This window comes from Podarcis gaigeae, assembly GCF_964106915.1.
Source record: "Podarcis gaigeae genome assembly, chromosome: 3".
Taxonomy (NCBI): Eukaryota; Metazoa; Chordata; class Lepidosauria; order Squamata; family Lacertidae; genus Podarcis; species Podarcis gaigeae.
Genome location: NC_139680.1, coordinates 104,784,597 through 104,810,972, shown reverse-complemented (window position 1 = coordinate 104,810,972; position 26,376 = coordinate 104,784,597). Strand labels below are relative to the sequence as shown.

At 44.1% G+C, this 26,376-nt stretch overlaps 1 protein-coding gene across 15 annotated transcripts in view; it reads right to left on the bottom strand.

Moving 5' to 3' along the window:
* Nucleotides 1–26,376, bottom strand: part of LOC310842037 (uncharacterized protein) — a 292,099-nt gene that overhangs the window by 119,325 nt on the left and 146,398 nt on the right. Inside the window, exon 1 of one of the 15 annotated variants that reach the window (XR_014562789.1) lies at nt 26,044–26,115. The exons of the other annotated variants lie outside the window; for them this stretch is intronic. The gene's annotated coding sequence lies outside the window, so the exon portion shown is untranslated. Of the gene's footprint in view, nt 1–26,043; nt 26,116–26,376 lie in introns of those variants that run through there. 15 annotated transcript variants of the gene reach the window in all.

The window sequence follows — 26,376 nt, the reverse complement described above, 5'->3', positions numbered from 1 at the left end:
CTGAGTAGGCAGCTGGAAAAATGGTCTGACCCACAACAGATTCCCATGTTTATCTCTATTTGTGAGGGCAGGCATAGTAACAGGTGTGCTCACACAGCAGTTATTAAGGGGATCTGGTGATGATCCCTGCACACCAAACCTGTCTGGCATAAGGGGGCATAGCTGTTTTCCTGCCCATCCACAACACTGACAGGTGTGTTGGAGAGCTCACCTCAAAAGGTCTGCTTATCCCTTTTTCCTGTTGCAGCATGGGAAATGACCAAGAACATAAGGCAAGGGTGCTTCCACCATTTCTTTTCCGGTGCTGATATCATCTGTGGCACCTGTTGCTACCTTCCTCCAGCCCCCACTGCCAGAGCACCTATGTCTGCAGGATGATGGGCAAGCTTTTCCCAACTTGGAGATGCAATGGGGGGGGGGGGGAACGCTGCATCTGTTGACTTTTGGCTTGTAGCTCGGAAACAAAGATAAGCTTTGGCTGCCGCAAGGGCAGCTTTGTCCCCTGGAGAGTTTGGTGTGCAGCCTCAAATCTTACCAGCGCCTGAATGCAAATACAGTCAAACCTTGGTTCCCGAATGGCTTAGTTGGTGAACAAATTGGCTCCCAAATGCTGAAAACCCGGAAGTAAGTGTTTTTGAACGTTTTTCGGAAACCGAACATCTGATGTGGCTTCCACTTGAGTGCAGGAAGCTCCTGCAGGCAACTGGAAGCCTCACCTTGGTTTTTGAACTGTTTTGGGAGTCGAACAGACTTCTGGAACGGATTAAGTTCAAGAACCAAGGTTCCACTGCATTTACACAGAGGGTGTGTGCATATACCACCGGTTTAATAATAATAATATTTTTTATATATACCCCGCCCTCCCCAGCCAAGGCTGGGCTCAGGGCAGCTAACAACCAATAATAAAAAGAAGTTGAATGAATACAACTTGTTTAGGAAGCAGTGTACACACAGCATTAAATGCAACCCATATCAATACTGTTGTTTCTTATGAAATGCTGTGTTTGGCATGCTTTACCCCAAACCAACTTAAATCTGAATTGAGGAAAAGAACAGCCTAGCTGTATTTTGAGCCACTGGTGCGCACAAAGCCCTGGCAAAAGCGAATTCAGCGGTTTAATTACTCGCTGAGCAAAAGTATTTTCTTTTGCCTGTTCCGAATCTTCCAACATTCATCTCCATTGGATGGCCCCAGGTTCAACTGTTATGGGGGGAAGGAAAACTTCTCTCTAGCCACCTTATTCAGCAACGTGAATAACCTTAGATACCTCTATCATGCCTGAGAATCCTAGCCTGAGATAGCAACATGAAGCGGAGATGTTGGGAAAGGATGTCCCCTGGGCTAAAAAATTTCTAGGCACCTTTTGCTCAGCACGTCAAGTTCACAAAGGCCTGTAAATAAACGTCACAAACCAAGCCAGCTTCAAAAACATTTTGAGATTTGTTCTAATGATGAACGAAACCACTTTCCTCCTTTCTTCTCTCCTCCCCGCCAGCCCTCCCTAGGACAGAGAAGAGAAGGGGATGGTTTGGGGGGGGGAACTTTGCTAACGGAAAAATACATTTTAGAGGGATCCTTGCCAGGCAACCATATGCACATCTGCTCTTAACGGGTTTCAGCTGAAACTACTGAAAATATACATGGGTCTATTTATATGGAACAGCTTGTATACATGATAAGATTACAATTTGGAGGATAACAATGGGCTTAACTATGGAAAAAGTAAGCCTTTTAAAACTCCTTTTCCACACATGCCCGTAACATTTTACCACATATGTTGTTGAGGGGGACCAAAATTTGTTGAGAATTAAGGAAATCTCTGCATTTCTAGATTAGTGGCAAACAAATTCAAGATGTTCCTTCCAGAATCTTTCTGCCAGCACTTAACTCCTTATTTACTGTAGGATTCCTAGGGAACAACAACTTCCATCGGTCTGAGGTGACCATGAAGGAAATGGGTCAAAACCAACTGAATTCGTATTTCAAAAATGTCTGCGCAGCCTTGTCCTACAGTTAGCATAGATCGCACGGACATTAAGCTGAAACTCTTGGCTCCATAGAGGTGGGGGAACTTTTACAGCATGAGGGCCATGTTCCCTTCTGATTAGCCTTCCAAGGGCCACAGGTAAGTGGTGGGCGGAGCCAAAGGCAAAAGTGAGCACAGCAATGCATGCAAATTTTATCTTTGTACAGCAGGCTCATTTCCACATACCCCTCCCTATCCTCCATTTGACAAGCAAGAGTTCAGGGGCACGTTCCAGTCAGGCAAAAACTCTTGGGGTACAAAGGAGGGTCAGTTTCAGAGGTCTGGAAGGCCACATTCAGTTCCTGGCCACAGCAGTACCTATTTATCTACTTCCACTGGCGTGCTTTCGAACTGCTAGGTTAGCAGGAGCAGGGACTGAGCAAAGGGAGCTCACTCGGTTTCAGGGATTCAATCGGCAAGCCCAAGAGGCTCAGTGGTTTAGACCACAGCGTCTGTCCACACAGTTACTCAAGAACAACAGTGGCATACTGGAGACTCTTCACATACCCTCCAACATTTCTCTGATGAAAATAGGCATGTCCTATTCCATTATCAACAATTATCCATAATTATTATTTAAACCCCACCCATCTAACTGCATTGCCCCAGCCACTCTGGGCAGCTTCCAACATATATAAAATCATAATAAAACATTGAACATTAAAAACAAAAACTTCCCTATACAGGGCTGCCTTCAGATGTCTTCTAAAAGTTGTATAGTTTCTTATTTCCTTGGCTCAGGGCTCACATAACACCATACCCTCCAACATTTCTCTGGTGAAAATAGGAACGTCCTAAGGAAAAGAGGGACATTCTGGGATCAAATCAGAAACCGGACAGCTTCTGCAAATCCAGGACTGTCCCTGGAAAATATGAGGACACTAGAGGGTCCGCGTGTGGAAATCTAGATGGTGACTTGCTATGTAGCATGACAGCCACTACACGAAGCAGTTGCCGTGTGTGTGTGTGTGTGTGTGTACGCGCGCGCACACACACACACGCCCATGTATATGGATTATGTGAGGAAATTGTTGCTTGCTACAGCCATGTGGTATTCAGAAATCTGGAATACACACAGTGACTATAGAGGTCGCCAAGGCACTGGCATTTTGGTCAACGAACAGGATTGCACCTACAGATTTGGGGACAGGATGTTAACAAAATCAGGACGGCCTCATTTATCAATAGGGACTGACACCTACATTAAGAGGTTCATTTACTTGTCGTATGTACCAGTTATAAATCTCTAAGTGGCTTACAAGTAGAAATTAAAACCATACAATGCACATGTAATAAAACATAAACTCGAAATCTAATACGGAATCAAACCAGAGCGAATCCGCCAACAGAGAATGACATCAGAATAAACGATCACTAAGAGGAGGACTAAAACAGTATTTTAATATTTTTTTGGAAGCCGCCCAGAGTGGCTGGGGAAGCCCAGCCAGATGAGCAGGGTAATAATAATAATAATAATAATAATAATAATAATAATAATAATGAAAACCCCAGCAAAAGAACTCACTCCCTGCAGATGTTTGCCACATTTCTTTAATTCTTTATTACATTTAAATCTCATCTTTCCTCCAAGGAGTTCCAGGTGATGTACAAGGTTCTCCCCTCCCCATTTTACCTCACAACGCTCAAGTGAGGCTGAGAGCAAGTCACCCAAGCGAGGAATTTAACCTGGGTCTCTTCAGCCGCAGTCCAATTCTACAACTACAATGCACTACCTATTTATCTCAGGTGTACCATGCTTCACAATATTTATCCCACAGCACTTCACCATGTAATTTGAAACGAAATGGTAATAAAATATACAATTAGCTAATTAAAGGTATTAAGACAAACCATAGAATTTGCACAGCTCCCAAATTAAAATAGCAGCAAAATCCAGCACGGCAGCAACTTCCGTTACAGTGTTTGGAACTATGTATGTAACAAGCTATTTGAAAGTGCAAACTATTAAAATGCCTGAAAGTATATAAGAAAGTCTTAACCTGAAGCCTGAAGGATAATGCCATAAGCACCAGGTGAGTCTCCCTTAGATCTCTCCTTTAGCCTCACTTGCATGATATCTGATGGTTTTCTTTTACCAATTTGGTAAGGCACAGAAGTTTTGCGTCAAAAAGGCTGCCTGAATAATGTGACTATCATTCATTCCCCAACACCTGTACTTCCTAATAAAATAAAACTTTATCTTGGCATTTTGTACATATTGGGTTGTATCCAAAGGAGAGCTAAGTGACTTGTTCCATTAGTGCAAGGATTTCTGCTTGTGGAACAAAACTCTTTCTCCCCTCTCCTCCCCAATCTGCTCTAAAGGTTCCCCGAACACTCTGGAGCAGATCTGAGGAGGGTGCAGGTTGTGGGTCGGTAGGAGGATAGGAAGAAACAGATCTATTGCACAAGTGGAACTCCTTGTGCTGCTGCAACACTGTTGAGGCAATGGGAATTAACCCGCTAAGAATCTTTGCACCTATCATGTAAAGAATGCCAGTATTACTATCCCAATTTTTCAGACGACAAGAGGCTATGGCAGAGCCACATGTTGCTTCCGGGTGAGCTGTTTACTGAGCATTCCTTCTGATTTGTTTGCAAAAGGGGTTATATGACATTGCATCAAGGAATTGTTACCCCAGAGCTTCCAGTGCGCTTTCCCATCACTTTCCTTATCTGAAAACATTCTGTTTGTGTGGGGCAGAAGCAGGTTTGTTGCATTGGAATGCCAAGTCCACTTTAATTGGGCAACCTCAATTTGCTGGTCCCCCTCAGGCAGCAAAATGTCTTGGACCAACCCTCAGCACTACGGATTAAACAGAAAGTTACTCAGATCTGTTCAGAAAGTGGCAAGGTTAGGATAACTTTAACAAAGAATGCTTTGCACCCTCCCGCAGTTATGAGACCTGGGGTTCTTTCGGAAATGCCAAGACGGCTACAGAGCTGCTATGCCCTCATGTTTTCCTTTGATAGTCCTCTCTGAAACTGTGGGTTAATATCATGTCCTCTGTTCTTACACAAAACTTGGCACGGCGGAATTCAAATGCGCCACATGAAGTGGAGGTATTAAAATTGTGCTATCAGAGACAATAAAGTGAAATTGCCATCCAACAAATGCTTTAAGGAGGTCTGACATACCCAGAGCAGATTTTTCATTTCCCACTACACCCTGCTGCGGATCCTCACCTGTCTTATTAAATCATAAAGTCCCTTTTTAATAAGTGACCCAGTGGAAAACAATAGTGAATGACAAGTTTCATTAGATTTGGATTTTTCCCCCCTCCAGATGCAAGCGGAGGGTAGAAAGTGCACATTACTTGTTTTCTTTTCAGCGCTATTTGTGTGTGTGTGTGTGTGTGTGTGTGTGTGTGTGTGTGTTTCCCCCCTCACCCTGGAAATTTGGTTACATTGGTTTTTAAAGGAAAAACAGAAATTGGTTTTATGTTAAGTCCCAACCACATGTAATTATAGGAGTAATAGCTCTGCATAGCTGGAGACACGACAAAAGGCTTTGCTTATTTTTCAGAGAGTTGAAGGCAAGTTTAGGCTGTCCTTGATGTGAACACCAATTCCACGTTTACCTCTGGTAAAGAGGCAATGCAGGTTTTTCTGCGGTTTCAAAATCCTGCCAAACCTACTTTATCAGAGTTGGCAGTGGGACAAAAAACAAAAAGGTGGTTCTATCGCAGGAACGGAAGCTTCTCTCAAACCACGTTAAACTTTCTCCAGTGCTATCCATCCAGCAATTGTCCTAATGTCTTTGCAGAGAACGCTTTCAAGAAACGTGTGCTGCGATGGGTGAATGGGGAGAAAGGGGGGGGGGGAATGATTAAAAAGCCGTTATAATAAGGAAAGACTGGGGAAAGTAGGTCAAAAAGTACTGATAGCATTTTTATTGTCTCTCAAGGCACTAAGTAACTGTGTGCCCGTGGGAACCGTGCCCTCGGAACTGGCGAACTGTAGCTCGCCAGATTTCTACCACCTGTTTGGCAGACGCTGTCCTTCCGGTGGCAAAGTTATTAGTGCTGAAAGGAAGCAGTAGTGGGGTCATCTCGCCCATCTCGTTGCATCACGCCATGATTTATTTCATTATCCTTAAGCCATCCCTGATAGATGGTGCATGTCAAGTTGAGATGGTGATGTCACAACCTCCTCATGTTTCCTGTTCCGTTTCGCTAACCATTCTAATAACTACAGTGGTCTCTCTCTCTCTCTCTCTCCCCCGCTACACGGCAGCGTCAGCTGTTGCTGCTTGCCGCATTCATTGTTGAGCTTGGTGCTGCCTTTGTGAGCAAATAACTGCTTTTATTAGAAGCCACCCATACTTTATTTGTGGAGGAGATCTCAATCTTTTTGTCTAGACTTAATGGGTGACTTAACTGGAGCTCTGCCATAGATTTCAGCGGAGGGAGACTTCCCCCTGTTTTGACGGCACAGACGGTGAATAAAGGATCCACCGACTGGCAACTGGAATCTCTGGGTGAGGACCTCCAGGCCATTGTTTATAGACCCAGGCAGGATAAAAAGGAAATGGGCCAGATCCTGTACCAATCCCCCAGTCCAATTAGATTGAATTGATGTGATTTCTTACAGTAGCCTTCCTCAACTAGGTGCCCTCCAAATGTTTTGGCCTACGACTCTCATAAACCCCGACTGTTGGTGATGCTGGTTGGGGCTGATGGGTCCAACATCATTTGGAGAGCACTAGGTTGGGGAAGGTTCTGTTTCCCTCTCACAGTGTGAGTTAGTTTTTGTAAAAGCAGCAACAACCTGACCTGATGTCACAAAACAGCTAGCTCAAAGGGATGCCCTTGCAAGACATGGGCTGCTTTTTACATCAGCATAGAGCCGGTAGAGGGACGCGGGTGGCGCTGTGGGTTAAACCACAGGGCCTAGGGCTTGCTGATCAGAAGGTCAGCAGTTCAAATCCCCGTGACGGGGTGAGCTCCTGTTGCTCGGTCCCAGCTCCTGCCAACCTAGCAGTTGGAAAGCACATCAAAGTGCAAGTAGATAAATAGGTACCGCTCCGGCGGGAAGGTAAACGGCGTTTCCGTGCGCTGCTCTGGTTCGCCAGAAGTGGCTTAGTCATGCTGGCCACATGACCCGGAAGCTGTACGCCGGCTCCCTCGGCCAATAAAGGAAGATGAGCACAGCAAGCCCAGAGTCGGCCAAGACTAGACCTAATGGTCAGGGGTCCCTTTACCCTTTACCTTAGAGTCAGTATAGGACAAGGATCTAGAGATTACACTAAGGATGGCCAAATTCTGTGCGACTGCCATAAAACTTAGGGAACAAGCTGTACTACCAAAATGATTAAGGTTCTAAATGATAATTTTAGGTTATATTTTAGTGATCAAGATTTAATATATTTTTTAAACTGCCGGTATATCTGAATTGTCTCTGTTATACCCAATTGCAATTCAATGTATTCCTATTGTGTTTTATGATTTTCCTGATACTGTAAGTGACCCTTCAACCATATCAAACATTAAAATATCTGAACTGGTAAGGAAAAATCTGTAATGCATGTTTTAGTTGAGATTCCTCCACTGCATGGGGTAGGACTTGATGACCCTTGGGGTGCCTTCCAATTCTACAATTCTAACACACACACACACATTTCAAGCATCACCCTCCTCCTTCTCATGGCGATCAATTACAATTATTTCCCTCTTCAATACAAAATGAAGGAGGATATGACTTTCCTCCTTGGAGACTGACAGCATCTCCCTGGAGATTTCTGTGGGCCAGACCAAACAGAGCAGGGAGCTGTAATTTGGCCCCTTCAGTGTGTATCTGAAGAAGTGTGCATGCACACGAAAGCTCATACCAAGAACTGACTTAGTTGGTCTTTAAGGTGCTACTGGAAGGAATTTTTTTTGTTTTGACTATGGCAGACCAACACGGCTACCTATCTGTAACTGGAACTCTTCCTCTAAGGGTTCATATTGGGAACGCAGCCTAAGTCTTTTGGGTTGTAGGTAGCCATTGGTTCCATGAGCTTTCCATCTACCTGATCAGATTTTAAGGGACGGCCGGGCCAGGGGTGGGGAGAGACAGGGAGAGAAATAGGATTCGCACAATCTCTTCCTTCGCAATTTACTGCCTCGACTCTGACATTTACAGCATTATTGCCTTCGGTTTACAAGTTGAATATTTACACAAATGGATTTAGGTCAAGACGAAGGGCAGGCTTTAAATGTCCCGTGACCGTTTGCATTCTGAGCACGTTCCCCACCGTGGCAGATCTCCCGATTAACCCCCCAAATGCCAGCATCTGCCATATCGCTGGAGGCATAATTACGCAGGGCCCTAATCCATAATGCTGCTCCTTGCATATATACCATTGCATGCCGTCAGTCTCCCACAGAGTTAACAAGGAAAGGCCTAACCATAGCCATGGGAGGATATATATATTTAACATACAATAAGCAAAGCAAGCGAAATTAAAGAGAGGTAATTATATGGAGCAAACAGCCTTCCTTCTCAAAGGATAGCAGCATGTGCATAAATCCGAACCCTACAAGCCGCGTTTTGAAACATTCGTGTGGCTAAGAATAGGGTGGCCACTTTCTTCTCTGCTCCTGCACCTTTAACAGCTGCCTGGGACTTCAGCTGAAGTTATTCCTGGCATGGCGGAAAGAAAGCTTCACCTGTCTCTACATAACAGGCAGCTGCTGAAGACACAGGAGCGAGGCGATGAAAAAATATATGGCGGCATTAGCTCAGTTGGTAGAGCATGAAACTCTTAATCTCAAGTTCGTGGGTTTGAGCCCCACGTTGGGTGAATGATGGCTGTATTGCACAGGGTTGGACTAGATGATCCTTGTGGTCCCTTCCAACATGACAACTCTATGGCTCTATGGTTAGCCACGTGTCCCTCCATTCCCCACACAGCCTCTACTACTTGTCCTTATTTCAAAAGTCAGTCCACAGTCACTTGTAAGATGGATCAGACCAAAGACCCAAATAAATCCAGCTTTCTGCTGTCAGCATTCATCTAGATGACAATGGGAAGCAAGACATGGGAGCAATAGCTCTCTCCTGCTACTTGTGCATCCAGCATATTGTCTCTGATCCTGCACGAAGGACATCATAATTAGCAACCTAGCCATCGGTAGCCTCAATACTCTATGAATGTGTACGATTTCCTTTTGCAGCCATTCAAGATGATGTACATCTTGTAGCCTCTGTGAAGAAGCACTTCTTTTTATCCGTACTGAATCCCCAACTCTTCAGCTTCATTAAATGGTTCCAGGTTCTAATAGCATTCTTTTCTTTTTTGAGAGCCAGTGTGGTGTAGTGGTTAAGAGCGGTAGTCTCGTAATCTGGTGAACTGGGTTCGATTCCCTGCTCCTCCACCTGCAGCTGCTGGGTGACCTTGGGCTAGTCACCCTTCTGTGAAGTCTCTCAGCTTCACTCACCTCACAGAGTGTTTGTTGTGGGGGAGGAAGGGAAAGGAGAATGTTAGCCGCTTTGAGACTCCTGAAGGGGAGTGAAAGGCGGGATATCAAATCCAAACTCCTCCTCCTCCTCCTCCTCCTCCTCCTCCTCCTCCTCCTCCTCCTCCTCCTCTTCTTCTTCTTCTTTTCTGTCGAATATATAGAATCATAGAATTGCAGAGTTGGAAGGGACCTCAAAATTCATCCAGTCCACCCCCCCCCCCTGCAATGCAGGAATCTTTTGCCCAACGCGGAGCCCGGACCAACGACCATGAGATTAAGATTATTATCGTTATTGTTATTATTTGTTAAATTTGTAAACCACCCTTCATCTGAAGATTTCAGGGCGTTTCACAACATAAAACTACAAAGTGAAAACACAAAATACATAATAAAATAAAAACAGACAAACAAACCAAAAAATCTCCCCCCTTCCACAGACATATTTTTTTTAAAAAAACATAGAATGTTAATCAGCCAAATGCCTGGTTGAAGAAAAACATTTTTGACTGGTGCCTAAAGATATGTAATGAAGGTGCCAGATGAGCCTCCTTGGGGAGAGCATGCCACAAAGGAGTCACCACCGAAAAGGCCCGTTCTCATGTTACCACCCTCCAAACCTCTCGCTGGGGGGAGGCACACGAAGAAGAGCCTCTGATTATGATTGCCAGGTCGAAGTAGGTTCATAGGGAGAGAGGTGGCCCTTGAGGTATTGCGTTTTATAGGTCAAAACCATCACTTTGAATTGGGCCCAGAAACTAAGCAGTAGCCAATGCAGTCGGGCCAGGATGGGCGTAATGTACTCGAACCGTCTTGTGAGCGACCTGGCTGCCGAATTCTGCACCGGCTGAAGTTGCCAAGCCATCTTCAAAGGCAGCCCCACGTATAACGTGTTGCAGTAACCATCTTCAACACACTCATCCTTCTTTCACTATGTCCACTAATAATGTTTTGCTATGTGATCAAAGGGGGGACGCAGGTAGCGCTGCGGGTTAAACCACAGAGCCTAGGAACTGCTGATCAGAAGGTCGGCGGTTTGAATCCCTGTGACGGGGTGAGCTCCCGTTGCTCAGTCCCTGCTCCTGCCCACCTAGCAGTTCGAAAGCACATCAAAGTGCAAGTAGATAAATAGGTACCGCTCCGGCAGGAAGGTAAACGGTGTTTCTGTGCACTGCTCCGGTTCGCCAGAAGCGGCTTAGTCATGCTGGCCACATGACCTGGAAGCTGTACGCCAGCTCCCTCGGCCAATAAAGTGAGATGAGCGCCGCAACCCCAGAGTGGTCCACGACTGGACCTAATGGTCAGGGGTCCCTTTACCTTTACCTTTTACATGATCAAAGGAATCTCTGCTTCTAGTATTGTAAGAGAGGGAGAAAAAGTTCTCTCTTATCTACTCTATCTCAGGAATACTTTCATGGACCTTGAATCACGTCCCACCTCCCGTCTCCTCTTTGCTCCTCGCCACCCCCCACAACAGCCCCCGAAGATCTCGCTCAATAACTGCGGGTCGAGCTGCCGCAAGTTGGGCTCATGCTAAAACCATCACGCGGGCTCTCCAGCACATGTGAAACTCTTCACAGATCTGTGTGACCGACATTCCCATCCTGCCAGCTGGAGCGAGTTCACTGGCCTTAGCTGCACACTTTGCTTCCACTGTACAAAGCAGACAGCATTTTTTCCTCGAGTCTTCCAGTTCCCCACACGCTATATCCTGGCCGGGAGCCTATGTCAGTACACAGCAACTCCATTCAGATAACACAGAGGCCAGGATAGCACACAGGCCGCTCCAGGCACAAGACACTGCTAAGCTCCCCGAATGTTGTAAAACGGGTCAGATTAGGATAAAGCAAACACACACTGATGATGTTAACCAGCCATTGCTTTGGCCACCTGCCAGGTGACACCTAGTTTATTTCTGCATTAAAAGGTGCTCTGCCAACTTTGGAACTGGTTCTGCTTTGCAGTAATTGAAGTAGTATAAAGCAACATTCTTCTTGTTGATACAGACGTGATCTGTATTGTTTTCAATAATTGAAACACATGGTTCGTATCAACAGTGTAGCTTGTGGTTGATGCGTTTGGGGCGGGGGGGGTGGCAGGGAGGAAGAGATCACAAAGTTTATTCAGCTTACACAGATCTGAGTATTCTCTTCTGAGTTCCAGCTCTCGGAGAGTCTTAGCAATTTCATCTCACTCAGCAGAAAGTATCCGGACCGTGCCAAATGGGACACTCTGCAGATTACAGCGTCCAAATGGGACACTTTTTAGATTAAAGTGTCCAAAACTACGGTTCCTTGATGAGTTTTAAGTTTCTCCGATTTGTCCTTTTAAGGATTAAATGCTAAATGGGGGGAGGGGATTTAAAAATAACCATCCATGTAGAATGAAAATGACCTTGTTTCAGATCCACCCCACCCAGGTTATGCATTCAGGTTGCCTCCATGCATTGATCATTGAAGTCTGAACTTCTAAGCTAATGTGCAGGTAGACTAGGGGGTATTTGCTATTATCACCATTCAGATGGCACAGGCAAAGCAATGGCTTTGCAGAGTGTTGAAGGAGGTGTGATAAAAGGCACCACTATCAATTCTGGTAAACAGGTTATGTAGTGCAGGTTATTGCAGCTTATGTAGTGTTTCAAAAGTCAGAAAGTCCCATTTGAGTTGAGAAAGCAGTAAGGTTTTGTTTTTGTTTTTTCTTAAAAAAAGGGTGCGTAGGTAAAAACAATAATACCTGACTCATATTACTTTCAGTTACAGACCTGGTTTGTTTATAACACTCTAAACAAACCACTATGTGTAGCCAGGGTTCGTTACACCAGGGTTGCCTGGTGGAGATACACCATGGGCTTGGGTTTGGATGTAACCCCGATTCAAACCATGGCTTAGCTCAGAGCAATCCAGCAGCAGAGGCAGGACTAGAGGAACTGTAAAAGTGGACACAACCTTCTCTGTGCTAAGCCACAGTTTGGCTTATGCAGGGTTGCCATATTTCAAAAAGTAAAAACCAGGACACCCTGGTTGTTGAGCTTATTTTAAGGAAGATCCTAAAGTTGTTGAGCTTCATGGGACTTGTGCTAAGTTAACCAGACCTCCAGTATGCCTCTTGCCATGCAGCCCTGTGATGCCAATGGGTGGAGATGATGACTCACCTGCAGGCTGGTCATTCTGGAGTACGTTTTCTCAGGAGCAGGGGAGTTTTCCTGCTAGGCTACATCCAGCTTGTCTGCCTCATGTTGCCTACTGTTTAAACTTGCCCCCACCCAGTCCCCTCCCCTTCTTTTGTGGTCTCCTCTGAGCTTCACAGAATGAGGCTGCATTCAGATGCCCTGTTTATTGAGCACTCAGTAATTCTGATTTGTTTGCACAGAGTTTGTGAGGAAGTTATACAATGCTATTTATCAAACACTTGTGTGTTGGGAGGGTTGCACGTCACTGCATCAAGCCATAGTTATCTCACGCTTTCCAGAACATTTTCCTATCACTTTCCTTACCACAAAAAATTGAATTTTGCAAGGGTGGGGAGAGTGAGTTTATTGCACCTGAGCACCTAATTCACTAACTGTGCAACCTGAATTTGGCAGTATGTGACTGAACCCTACTTGCAAAATTGCCTGCCGCTTTCCCCCCGGAAAACCCGCTATCTACTGCTGAATCCATGGATAACTCAATTGCTGTTTGAACTGATTCAGCGGTAAACAACGGGACAAAAAAAGAGAGAAAGGCCCATTCAGACATGGACACGTGTCTGGAAAACAGGGTGCAAAAGGATGAGCCCACGAAACAGGTTGTTCACATATTGCCCCTCTTCCCCAAGTTTATTGGCTTCTTCGCAGAAAAGATAAATAATCTGGATTAAAGGTGGGAGAGGGAAGAAATAGAGCCTGGCATTTTGAGGCCAACAACCTCATGTGGACGCTGCAAAAAAAGAAAAAGAAAACACCTTTGCTTGCATAAAGAGCAGCCGTCCCACAAGAAACAACCAACTGGAACGCCATGTGTGTAATGTGGTTTTCCTGCTGTGGAACAGGTGCACAAAATAAAAGACTTGGTGACCTAAAGGGGGAAAAGAACGGGGCTTTTCATGTCTGATGTGCGACTGGTTTCAATTGCTTTCTTCACAGGATATAAAATTTTATGGGTGCTACTTACTTGTTTCGTTGTTTTGCTTTAATATTGTGTTTTATTCTTCTTGTGTTTCTAGTAAGCCACCCCCCCCCGGGGGGGGGGGAAATATGTTATTGGGTGGCCTATATAAATACAGTGAACAAGAAAACCATGCTCCTTAAGAATTAAAGATATTAATAGCACTGGCCCAAACAATTATAGTAAGTTTTGTCATCAACGTGCGGCATTCTAGAACAGCACCCCAAATCTCGACCTGGTTAATGACAGGGCCTGCCTTGGATATTAAAAAGGATTAACAACATCATACACACTCCTGCCAATGATATACAGAACAGAGAAGTGAAATGGCCCCTGCTCAGAGGACTTGCAATTTACACCACAGGACCTACAGTCTCCATGTATATGTATACAGTGGCTATCCATGGGCGCTTGAGTTGGGATTCATGCATTGCAAGTCTATGATTCTGTGAGATGCGTGTTGCCTCTGAATCCGGAGGTAGCATAAGCAGAGAGCCAACCTCTTGTCAGCCTCTGGCCTCCAGCCACTGCAAACTCTGAACCCACCATAAAAAAAAGGTTCTGCGGTTAAAAACCTACCAGATGCAGCCTTCTCCCCTTGATCTCCCAGCCTAAAAATACTCTTCTCTCTTCACCACATTTTGCTATAAAAACACCTTTGCAATATCACAGGCCATTAGAGGGAGGTTGCCTGCAGGACTGGGGCAGGCGAAACAAGCGTCACGCCTAGGGAAAGCCTGCTGCCGCTGAAAAGTGCAAGGCGTTCCGTTAAAAAACCCAAACCGATTAAAAGGAAATAAGACCAAAAAAAGAGGACTTGCACCAGGATATTCCCCACCCTCAGACGCAAACCAAAGAAAGCAATAAACAGTTGGCTCCCATGACTGCGAACAGAATGGCAAATATTCAATGGTTTGGCTCTGCCACTGAGATGGGCAGAAAAATGCAGCTGAAAGAGAATCGCTCGCACTCTCCTGCCCCGCTCACCCCAAACCAGATGAGAGAAGGATGCTTTATATGAAAGGAAGCCACAATCTTGGCACTAAATGACAAATCACACCTCAGATTCCAGAGGCAACCATGTGTCTCTTTACTGACTAACAGATTTATTGGCGCATACGTTACCATGGGCTAAAGCCCTTCATTAATTGTTTGTTTGTTGTTGTATTATTTCATATACCTCACTTTTCTGTTCACGACAGCTTGGGGGGTGGGAGACTGACAATGAAATTGCAACAATAAAAGAAAAAGCAGAAGCAAAATACAGCATAATACAGTGTCCTGTTGTGCTCCAAAGACTTGCTGGAACAAATAGAACTTGCTGCCTGATTGAACACAGTGCGGGGGATAATCGGTTCCCTACAGAGCGTGCCACCACCAAGAAGGCTCTGTCTTGTGTGAAAACACCCACCCCACCCCTAACCTTCAGGCCATATCTCATGAGGTAACCACAGGCACAGCTTCCCCTGCAGTTCACAAAACTTGAGTTGGCTGGTACAGAGGAAGATGCTTCTTCAAGTGCTTTGATCCTTCAAGTTGCATGAAACACCTCCCCAGCTGGTGGATATTTGGCACATACGTATATGGCTAGAGAATGGAGAAAATGTAAACAGTGGAACTGAAAAGTCATGAAGTGCAAGAAGCACAGTTAAGGTCCAAGCATGGGGGGCACAGGGCCTTAGAACAGGGGCGGCGAATGGCTGCACTCACCCATGGCTATCCCACCGAGGGCTGCATGATAAAGTGAGATGGCAGAGGTGAAAAAATGGATGTGGCCAAAACAGAACATTAATAAATTTTATCAAGGCTCTCTCTCTCTCTCTGGTAAAAAAAATGAGCTGCTAGCACTCATATATTCATATCATATTAAAAATGCCCTGGCTGGCAGCACAAAAAGGATGTGTGATGGCACTCCACACTAGTGAGTAAGATCACCAAAAAATGCAAACTGCCTTTTATTACATTTCATTCTATTCCTAAATCCCTCAAAACTTGGTCTTTCCATCAGCTGGCGAAACTCACTTGGTAGCAAAAAGTGAGTGTCATCAGCTCAGTCCTTTGGAATTCTGCCGGCACCTTCTGTTTCAACTTTTTTAACGCCTGCTCAAAACTCTTCTATTCCACCAGGTTTATGCAAGCGCTTCAAAACACTTATTTCCACAAAGGTTAACTAATGTCTGTTTTTAGCTTCTTCTTTTTTTAATGGTTTTACTGTATGGTTTTATGTACTTTTGTTGTAAACCACTTTGATATCTTTAAATGAAATAGTAGTATATAAATGTGTGTGTGTGTATATATATATATATATATATATATATGCAGGTTTTGGTGTCCTCGGGTGTCTTCCCGTGTAAAAGTTGGGGTGTCTAGGCGACGTTTCGACGAGGTCTCACTCGTCATCTTCAGGCTGGTGCTTTCGGCTTCTTGTTACTGGAACAGAGCGGGATCTCAATGTTTGAGTTCCTATAAATACTGTAGAGGGGGTGTGGTGTCTAGCCTCCAATGTTCTGGGCAGAGAGGAAGTTCCCAGGCTAGTGTGCCTTTTCTTCTTTTGTTCCTTAATTACTTGAGAGATACCTTGAGTGATTTCTTGAGTGATATCCTGAGTACCACTTAGGTGGGTCATTAGGTGTGGATTAGTTGCTAAAGTCTTTGTGTCTTGACCTCTTGAACTTTGTGAAGAGTTTTCCTGAGAAGATGGCTGTATTGCACTTAGTTGTGCTTTGGCTTGGCTTCGTGTATAGGGGCGAGCTGTGGTTTTGTGGCTTGTGTCAGCCAGATCTGTGTAGGGATTGCAGGGGGGTGCAGCATCCGGAGGTGCCACCATGGATTGGCTACTGGATGGTGTCAGTAATTCATCTGTGGAGAGGGTCTGGGTTTGGGTCTGGTGTGGTTGATTGGTGTTGGCGTTCTGTGTGCCTCTGGATCTGGTGTCAGTTTTTGTGGGGAGGGCTAATTTCCAGATGTCTGGCAAGCGGGATGTGTCGTCACGCTTGTTCATGTTGTGAGGGTGTTTCTCTATCTCGATGGCTTCCATGATTATTCTCTTGTGGTGATGTTCCGTGTTAAAGAGCAATTTGGAATCTGCAAAATTAATTTCGTGTCCTGTTTCTTTCATGTGTTGGAAAAGAGAGGAAGTTTTTTCTTCTTTTTTGACGGCATTCTTGTGTTCTGCGATACGTGCATTTATTCGTCTGTTTGTTTGTCCAATGTACGTGGCTGGGCAGACTTTGCAGGGTATTTCATAGATCCCTTGGTTTTCCAACTGGATTTTATCCTTGGGGTTTCTGAGGATATTGGCTATTTTTTGGTTGGTGCAAAAGGCTGTTTTGATATCCTTCCAGTTCATAGAAACAATAAAGAAGCAAAACCTACATCCTAATGACCTACTTGTGAGCTTCGATGTTGTATCTCTCTTCACACAAGTGCCCATTAATGAAGCCTTGACAGCTATTCAAAACAAATACAATCCCCCCGAATACATCTTGGACCTGACCAACCACTGCCTAACCAACACGTACTTCATCCACAATGGACAAAGATACAAACAGATAGAAGGAGCACCTATGGGATCACCCCTCTCACCGGTCATCGCAAACCTGTACATGGAACACTTTGAAACCAATGCTTTAGACAAGTCAGAACACAAACCCAAACTTTGGCTCAGATATGTTGACGACACCTTTGTAATTTGGCCACACGGGAAGGAAAAACTGGATAGCTTCCTCACACATCTCAACAACTTACACCCCAAAATACAATTCACTATGGAAATAGAAGCCAACAACCAACTTCCCTTCCTTGACGTCCTAATCTACAAAAAACCTGATGGCTCCCTAGGACACACTATCTACCAGAAAAAAACACACACCAACCGCTACTTACATGCACAATCACACCACCACCCTGCACAAATAAACTCCGTAGCCAAGACTCTCATCTCCAGAACCAAACGCCTGGCTGACAAAGACCACTTGACAACTGAGTTACAGAATCTCTCAAATGTGTTAATTGCCAATGGATACCAGCAAAACAGGATTACGAAGCTAATCCAAAAGGAAACACCCCCCAAAAACCAAGACACAGAAGAAAACAATGGCATGGCCCTCCTTCCTTATATCAAGGGCACTACAGATAAAATTAGCAAAATCCTCCATAAACACAATATCAAAACAGCCTTTTGCACCAACCAAAAAATAGCCAATATCCTCAGAAACCCCAAGGATAAAATCCAGTTGGAAAACCAAGGGATCTATGAAATACCCTGCAAAGTCTGCCCAGCCACGTACATTGGACAAACAAACAGACGAATAAATGCACGTATCGCAGAACACAAGAATGCCGTCAAAAAAGAAGAAAAAACTTCCTCTCTTTTCCAACACATGAAAGAAACAGGACACGAAATTAATTTTGCAGATTCCAAATTGCTCTTTAACACGGAACATCACCACAAGAGAATAATCATGGAAGCCATCGAGATAGAGAAACACCCTCACAACATGAACAAGCGTGACGACACATCCCGCTTGCCAGACATCTGGAAATTAGCCCTCCCCACAAAAACTGACACCAGATCCAGAGGCACACAGAACGCCAACACCAATCAACCACACCAGACCCAAACCCAGACCCTCTCCACAGATGAATTACTGACACCATCCAGTAGCCAATCCATGGTGGCACCTCCGGATGCTGCACCCCCCTGCAATCCCTACACAGATCTGGCTGACACAAGCCACAAAACCACAGCTCGCCCCTATACACGAAGCCAAGCCAAAGCACAACTAAGTGCAATACAGCCATCTTCTCAGGAAAACTCTTCACAAAGTTCAAGAGGTCAAGACACAAAGACTTTAGCAACTAATCCACACCTAATGACCCACCTAAGTGGTACTCAGGATATCACTCAAGAAATCACTCAAGGTACCTCTCAAGTAATTAAGGAACAAAAGAAGAAAAGGCACACTAGCCTGGGAACTTCCTCTCTGCCCAGAACATTGGAGGCTAGACACCACACCCCCTCTACAGTATTTATAGGAACTCAAACATTGAGATCCCGCTCTGTTCCAGTAACAAGAAGCCGAAAGCACCAGCCTGAAGATGACGAGTGAGACCTCGTCGAAACGTCGCCTAGACACCCCAACTTTTACACGGGAAGACACCCGAGGACACCAAAACCTGCATTCCTGTACCCGTGAAAATCTACGAAAGCAAATATATATATATATATATATATATAATAAACTGATTCAATTTTTATTTTAACCATTTTCCTCAAAGTCTCAAAGCATCGCAGTGGAAGAAACAGCACAGCCAGCAGTTAACAGAAGTGAAGGGAACAGTCTGATGATCGGCAGCACTATTAATAGAGCATCCAGAGGCAGAAACAGGAAAACATCAATTAAACATTTGGAGGGTTTTTTAAAATCATCAATTTACTTAAAAGTGACAAAAATTAACTGCAGGCACTTTGGGATGCCCAACGAAGGTAATTAACCTCAAGAAAAAGTGGATAGGTCTCTCTCTCTCTCTCTCTCTCTCTCTCTCTCTCTGTGTGTGTGTGTGTGTGTGTGTGTGTTGCCATAAAAAATATGTATTTCCAAAGAAAAACCACAAAATTGTGGCATTGTTATATTGAAACCGGACCTCCCTAGCCATCGGCTTAGCACTGAGGTGCTGTGCAATGTTTATGAACATCTCAATGTGCTCAGGAGTTTAAAATAAAACATGCCAGCACACTAGGCCTATGCAACAGAATAAGGAAAAGGCAATACTACATTAACTGTTTGGCTCGTGGTTAGACTTGTGTATTTGAACGTTGGATTTGCAATGTAACGACACCAGTATATGAATTACGTGTCTGAGTAATTGTGTACATCAATATTGTGAATGAGTAGGCTCAGCAAGTTGAGAAAGAGCAGAGAATATGAGTGTGGTGTGAAAACTGGAAACAGAAAAAGCTCTACATTCAAAAAATTGACTTACATAGATCTCTGCTTCTACGACTACTGCTACATTTATCATCTTTACCTCAAAGGTAATGCACATGGCTCATCCCTTCCCCATTGCACCCCCACAGTAGCCCTGAGGGAAGTCGAGAGGCAGGCCCAAAGTCATTCGGTAAGTTTCATGGTGGAGCAGCATTTGAACACAGGTCTCTCCAGCCTAAAATAACCAGTACATTACACTGGCGAACAACAACAAGAAGAAGAATTTAGGTTTGTGGCGGCAGTGCATTTGAACTTATTCTGCCTGGAGTGCTGTTATTTTTTCCAGCTGGAAGTAAAAATCCGAAAACCCGTACCCTTGTGGGAGAGTAGAAGAAAACGCTCGCAAGCTAAAATGTGCTTCTTCGCAAGACCTTCTCCCTGCCAATAATACAATGCCACACACCACAAGAAGCTTGAGGAAAACCCCAGCTACACTTTGCATGATACAATGTATAGCTTGTGCCATTAATTTCTCATTTTCCTTTGTTAGCTGTGTGAATGACATCATGTTAAGTCCTGAAGCATGACACTTCTGGCAGGACTCCTGCTTGGCTGCTTGCATGGAGTTAAAAATTCTTTTTTAAGCGTTATCCTCTACGTTTAATAATAATGATTAATGGAAGTGACTTTTAATGATTCTGTTTCCTCCTCTTTGGAATAAGGTGTGCTGGGGGTGGGGGGAGCTTGCCACCACTCTTGCAGCCACAGTTGGACCGCCGCTGTCACTCGGAGGTTCCTCAGAAGAAAATCAGAATACGCTGGCATGTAAATCTCACTGAACTCAAGGGACCGTAGCTCAGCTTTGAAAGCTGCCGATGGAGCCAGGAATTACCAATTCAAACAAAGCTCAACTTTTGTTGTTGTTGTTGTTTAGTCGTTTAGTCATGTCCAACTCTTCGTGACCCCATGGACCAAAGCACGCCAGGCACTCCTGTCTTCCACTGCCTCCCGCAGTTTGGTCAAACTCATGCTGGTAGCTTCGAGAACACTGTCCAACCATCTCGTCCTCTGTCGTCCCCTTCTCCTTGTGCCCTCCATCTTTCCCAACATCAGGGTCTTTTCCAGGGAGTCTTCTCTTCTCATGAGGTGGCCAAAGTATTGGAGCCTCAGCTTCAGGTTCTGTCCTTCCAGTGAGCACTCAGGGCTGATTTCCTTCAGAATGGATAGGTTTGATCTTCTTGCAGTCCATGGGACTCTCAAGAGTCTCCTCCAGACCATAATTCAAAAGCATCAATTCTTCGGCAATCAGCCTTCTTTATGGTCCAGCTCTCACTTCCATACATCACTACTGGGAAAACCATGGCTTTAACTATACAGACCTTTGTTGGCGAGGTGATGTCTCTGCTTTTTAAGATGCTGTCTAGGTTTGCCATCGCCTTTCTCCCAAGCAGCAGGCGTCTTTTAATTTTGTGACTGCTTTCACCATCTGCAGTGATCATGGAGCCCAATAAAGTAAAATCTCTCACTGCCTCCATTTCTTCCCCTTCTATTTGCCAGGAGGTGATGGGACCAGTGGCCATGATCTTCGTCTTTTTGATGTTGAGCTTCAGACCATATTTTGCGCTCTCCTCTTCCACCCTCATTAAAAGGTTCTTTAATTCCTCCTCACTTTTTGCCATCAAGGTTGTGTCATTGACTACACAAAAGCCTTTGACTGTGTCAACCACAGCAAACTATGGCAAGTTCTTAATGAAATGGGAGTGCCTCGTCACCTCATCTGTCTCCTGAAAAATCTCTATGTGGGACAAGAAGCTACAGTTAGAACTGGATATGGAATAACTGATTGGTTCCAAATTGGGAAAGGAGTATGGCAAGGCTGTATACTGTCCCCCTGCTTATTTAACTTATATGCAGAATTTATCATGCAAAAGGCTGGTCTGAATGAATCCCAAACCGGAATTAAGATTGCCGGAAGAAATATCAACAACCTCAGATATGCAGAAAAGCTCGTCTGACACCCACTCTATCCCAAAATGTCAAGGCTGAGAACTATACGAGGCTAAGGGGAAGAAGGTGGGGAGAAAGCTTTTTGGCACTGCAGCCTGTGTTGGCACTCAGCCCTTACGGCTGGAGAAATGCCAGAGCTTTAAATCTATATATCATCCCCTGCATCGTGAAAACAAAACAAAAACGGCACAGATTATCTTTCCATAAATTAGCTAAAACGGTGAAGCTTGGGTAAAGAGAATAAAAGGGAATCCTTCCTTTACGCTCCTTTCTGGTGGCCTGCTTCTCAGGAGAATGCTATTAACAACATTGTCTGTGTTTTTAGGAAATCACTTTCCTTCAGGGTGGATAAAAATCAATGATTGATATATATATATATATATATATATATATATGCAGGTTTTGGTGTCCTCGGGTGTCTTCCCGTGTAAAAGTTGGGGTGTCTAGGCGACGTTTCGACGAGGTCTCACTCGTCATCTTCAGGCTGGTGCTTTCGGCTTCTTGTTACTGGAACAGAGCGGGATCTCAATGTTTGAGTTCCTATAAATACTGTAGAGGGGGTGTGGTGTCTAGCCTCCAATGTTCTGGGCAGAGAGGAAGTTCCCAGGCTAGTGTGCCTTTTCTTCTTTTGTTCCTTAATTACTTGAGAGATACCTTGAGTGATTTCTTGAGTGATATCCTGAGTACCACTTAGGTGGGTCATTAGGTGTGGATTAGTTGCTAAAGTCTTTGTGTCTTGACCTCTTGAACTTTGTGAAGAGTTTTCCTGAGAAGATGGCTGTATTGCACTTAGTTGTGCTTTGGCTTGGCTTCGTGTATAGGGGCGAGCTGTGGTTTTGTGGCTTGTGTCAGCCAGATCTGTGTAGGGATTGCAGGGGGGTGCAGCATCCGGAGGTGCCATCATGGATTGGCTACTGGATGGTGTCAGTAATTCATCTGTGGAGAGGGTCTGGGTTTGGGTCTGGTGTGGTTGATTGGTGTTGGCGTTCTGTGTGCCTCTGGATCTGGTGTCAGTTTTTGTGGGGAGGGCTAATTTCCAGATGTCTGGCAAGCGGGATGTGTCGTCACGCTTGTTCATGTTGTGAGGGTGTTTCTCTATCTCGATGGCTTCCATGATTATTCTCTTGTGGTGATGTTCCGTGTTAAAGAGCAATTTGGAATCTGCAAAATTAATTTCGTGTCCTGTTTCTTTCATGTGTTGGAAAAGAGAGGAAGTTTTTTCTTCTTTTTTGACGGCATTCTTGTGTTCTGCGATACGTGCATTTATTCGTCTGTTTGTTTGTCCAATGTACGTGGCTGGGCAGACTTTGCAGGGTATTTCATAGATCCCTTGGTTTTCCAACTGGATTTTATCCTTGGGGTTTCTGAGGATATTGGCTATTTTTTGGTTGGTGCAAAAGGCTGTTTTGATATTGTGTTTATGGAGGATTTTGCTAATTTTATCTGTAGTGCCCTTGATATAAGGAAGGAGGGCCATGCCATTGTTTTCTTCTGTGTCTTGGTTTTTGGGGGGTGTTTCCTTTTGGATTAGCTTCGTAATCCTGTTTTGCTGGTATCCATTGGCAATTAACACATTTGAGAGATTCTGTAACTCAGTTGTCAAGTGGTCTTCACACGTACCAAACTCCTTCCAGTTCATAGAAACAATAAAGAAGCAAAACCTACATCCTAATGACCTACTTGTGAGCTTCGATGTTGTATCTCTCTTCACACAAGTGCCCATTAATGAAGCCTTGACAGCTATTCAAAACAAATACAATCCCCCCGAATACATCTTGGACCTGACCAACCACTGCCTAACCAACACGTACTTCATCCACAATGGACAAAGATACAAACAGATAGAAGGAGCACCTATGGGATCACCCCTCTCACCGGTCATCGCAAACCTGTACATGGAACACTTTGAAACCAATGCTTTAGACAAGTCAGAACACAAACCCAAACTTTGGCTCAGATATGTTGACGACACCTTTGTAATTTGGCCACACGGGAAGGAAAAACTGGATAGCTTCCTCACACATCTCAACAACTTACACCCCAAAATACAATTCACTATGGAAATAGAAGCCAACAACCAACTTCCCTTCCTTGACGTCCTAATCTACAAAAAACCTGATGGCTCCCTAGGACACACTATCTACCAGAAAAAAACACACACCAACCGCTACTTACATGCACAATCACACCACCACCCTGCACAAATAAACTCCGTAGCCAAGACTCTCATCTCCAGAACCAAGCGCCTGGCTGACAAAGACCACTTGACAACTGAGTTACAGAATCTCTCAAATGTGTTAATTGCCAATGGATACCAGCAAAACAGGATTACGAAGCTAATCCAAAAGGAAACACCCCCCAAAAACCAAGACACAGAAGAAAACAATGGCATGGCCCTCCTTCCTTATATCAAGGGCACTACAGATAAAATTAGCAAAATCCTCCATAAACACAATATCAAAACAGCCTTTTGCACCAACCAAAAAATAGCCAATATCCTCAGAAACCCCAAGGATAAAATCCAGTTGGAAAACCAAGGGATCTATGAAATACCCTGCAAAGTCTGCCCAGCCACGTACATTGGACAAACAAACAGACGAATAAATGCACGTATCGCAGAACACAAGAATGCCGTCAAAAAAGAAGAAAAAACTTCCTCTCTTTTCCAACACATGAAAGAAACAGGACACGAAATTAATTTTGCAGATTCCAAATTGCTCTTTAACACGGAACATCACCACAAGAGAATAATCATGGAAGCCATCGAGATAGAGAAACACCCTCACAACATGAACAAGCGTGACGACACATCCCGCTTGCCAGACATCTGGAAATTAGCCCTCCCCACAAAAACTGACACCAGATCCAGAGGCACACAGAACGCCAACACCAATCAACCACACCAGACCCAAACCCAGACCCTCTCCACAGATGAATTACTGACACCATCCAGTAGCCAATCCATGATGGCACCTCCGGATGCTGCACCCCCCTGCAATCCCTACACAGATCTGGCTGACACAAGCCACAAAACCACAGCTCGCCCCTATACACGAAGCCAAGCCAAAGCACAACTAAGTGCAATACAGCCATCTTCTCAGGAAAACTCTTCACAAAGTTCAAGAGGTCAAGACACAAAGACTTTAGCAACTAATCCACACCTAATGACCCACCTAAGTGGTACTCAGGATATCACTCAAGAAATCACTCAAGGTATCTCTCAAGTAATTAAGGAACAAAAGAAGAAAAGGCACACTAGCCTGGGAACTTCCTCTCTGCCCAGAACATTGGAGGCTAGACACCACACCCCCTCTACAGTATTTATAGGAACTCAAACATTGAGATCCCGCTCTGTTCCAGTAACAAGAAGCCGAAAGCACCAGCCTGAAGATGACGAGTGAGACCTCGTCGAAACGTCGCCTAGACACCCCAACTTTTACACGGGAAGACACCCGAGGACACCAAAACCTGCATTCCTGTACCCGTGAAAATCTACGAAAGCAAATATATATATATATATATATATATATATATATATATAATTGATTTTTTCTGTTTAAATCAGATTTTTTAATTTATATCAATTTTTTTTATTTAAATTGGGTTTTTAAAATAAAATGCTTTTGGAGGAAAAATCTTTCTAAATATAGTTTTCTATTTAAGTTACATTGTATTCCAAAGGCGATTCATCAGGAAATAAAGATTTAAGTTTTTCATGTGCACTAAAACTCAGTCTAAGTTGTTTTTTTAAAAAACTGTTTAACCACATCAGATAACAAACATGGATAAATATGCTATAATGTTATTGTTTTGGTTAAATAAATTGTTTTAATTGTTATTTAGGAAATGATTATTCTTCTCCTTCCAATAAAGTACAGCAGAAAAGTTGTCCAAATATAAACAGTTAACTTATTAAACCTCACAATAATTTCATAATTATCTGTCTATGTATTTCTAATAGTATAACCAAATCAGTAATTTTTGATATAGCCGAACTGTAAAAACTACTCTGAAAATTTATTATTCCAAAAATGAAACCTTCATCTGGTTGTAAATATTAAGATTATACCAGCAAGAATTAGTCTTTCTGTAAAAAAAAATATGATTGAAATCAAGTCTTACTGACTAGTGATTTAAATCAAATCCACCCTGCTTTCCTCCCTCCAAATCCATTGAACGTTTGGTCCAGGGGTGGGGAGGAGAGACCACAGAATAAAAAAACAACTGTGGGGGCTTGTGGCATTTTTCTGCCTGACGCAAAGGACAAGATGGCGCACTCCTCCCAACTACTGGTTGTTGGGGCGCAATAAGGGTCAGTGCGCCTGGCTGCTAACCAGAGAAGGTTGGTGGTTCAAGCCCACCCAGGGATGGCTGTGGGCAGATTCCTACATTGCAGGGTGTGGCGTTTGGCCGATCGTTTGAAAATGTCTGTACAGGGGGAAGAGAAAGAGTTAATAGGTAGACCAATAGAAAAGCCAGAGGCGGAGCCTACCTGTTTATAAAAGGGCTTAGCCCAAGGTTTGGATTGGTTGGTTTTAGTTGGTTGGTTGGGAAAGGCAGTTGGCAGACAGTTGGAAACAGAGAGACAGTTAGTGCAGTTGGTTCTTATGTGAGGGGAGGCAGAAGAGTTAGAGACAGGAAAAAATAAGACTAAGAAGGTAAAGAGTAACAACGTTTTCAATGCACTTAAAGTTTATTTGTGTTTGCAATAAACTACACTCTTCTTTGTTAACTTAAGAACCTGACTGAGACTAAGTGATTTACCGGGGAGGACCTGGTTGGTGGCAGCGGATTAGTGGTGTACAGGTCAATATATAGTCTGTGA